This window comes from Arachis duranensis, unplaced genomic scaffold, assembly GCF_000817695.3.
Source record: "Arachis duranensis cultivar V14167 unplaced genomic scaffold, aradu.V14167.gnm2.J7QH unplaced_Scaffold_131423, whole genome shotgun sequence".
Lineage (NCBI taxonomy): Eukaryota > Viridiplantae > Streptophyta > Magnoliopsida > Fabales > Fabaceae > Arachis > Arachis duranensis.
In genome coordinates this window covers 1-1579 of record NW_026263958.1, presented here as the reverse complement: position 1 = coordinate 1579, position 1579 = coordinate 1, and positions in this window count along the sequence as shown.

The following is a 1579-nucleotide window of genomic DNA, read 5'->3' as shown; positions in this document are numbered from 1 at the left end:
CCTCCTTCAAACTTTGATCTCTGGCCTTATCCTCCGTACACTCTTCTTCTTGAGTGGGCTCATGTGGGGTTTTAAACACATGGAATGCTAGGTGCTCATCATGCACTCTCAGCAACAATTCCCCTTTTTCAACATCTATCAGTGCTCTGCCCGTAGCAAGAAAAGGCCTCCCTAGGATGATGGGGGTGTTAGGGTCCTCCTCCATATCCAGAATGACAAAATCAGCTGGGAGAAGAAATTTTCCCACTTTTACCAGCACATTCTCTACAACTCCAACTGCTTGCTGGATGGATTTGTCAGCCATTTGAAGGAGTATTCGTGTGGATTTCAGCTCACAAATTCGAAGTTTCCTCATTAGAGACAAAGGCATCAAGTTTATGCTTGCACCAAGGTCACAGAATGACTTTTCAATTGTTATGTCTCCTATAGTGCAAGGTATATAAAAACTCCCAGGATCATCTTTCTTCTCTGGTAATTCTCTTTGGAGAATTGCACTACATTCCTTTGTCATCTCAACAATTTGTCCTTCTTTTAGGGACTTTTTCTTTGTCAGCACTTCCTTCATAAATTTGGCATACACTGGCATCTGTTCAAGTGCTTCTAAGAAAGGAATATTGATGCTGAGGGTCTTGAATATGTCCAGGAACTTTGAGTATTGCTTGTCCTCATTCTCTTTTTTGAACCTCTGAGGGTATGGAAGTTTGGGGATATGTGGTTTCACCCTTTCCTTCTTCTCTTGTAGTTGTGTTTCAAGAATGTCCTTATCTCTCTTTGAGCTTTTTGCATTCTTGATTTTCTGATCCTCTTCACTTCTCTCTTCTGTCTCTTCTTGTGGAACTTCTCTGTTGTGTTCCTCCTGATTGATAGCTTTCTTCTCACTTTCCACTATGATTGCTTTACACTTCTCCCACTTTGTAGCTTTTCCTTTGTCCCTTGGGTGGTCTTGAGTGGCACTTGGGGATGCATCTGTAATTCGTTTAGCCATTTGTTCCATATGCCTCTCGAGATTTTTGATTGAAGCTTCTTGGTTTTTGCTTGTTGTGGCTTGATCTTTTCTTGCTGCTTCTTGATCTTGTCTTGCCATCTCTTGATTTTTCATGAGTTTCTCCATTATTATCTCTTGATGCTTCATCATCTTTTCCATCAATATCTCCAAGTTGGAGATCCTTTGAGTGTCTTGTGATGTTTGTGGCTGGTTGTGGGGTGTTGAAGGTTGATGGTGGGTGTTTTGGTTAGTGGTTTGGTTATTGGGTGGACAGTAGCTAGAATTTGAGTGGTTGTTTTGGGGTTTTCTATATGGATTGGGGTTAGTGTTTTGCTGGTTGTGATTTTGGTTGTTTCTTGAGTTATTTTGGTTTGAATTTCGTTGCCATGGTTGCTGATTTTGAGTGTGGTTATCTCCCCATCTTATGTTTGGATGGTTCTTCCAGGATGGATTGTGGGTGTCACCATAGACGTCATTTTGGCCAGGGCTTTGGTTGTGCACATATTGAGGTTGTTCCTGCTGCTGATCTTCTTGGTTTTCTTCATTTTTCCCCCATTTGGTTGATGATTGGCTTGTGTTGACTGCTGCAACTTG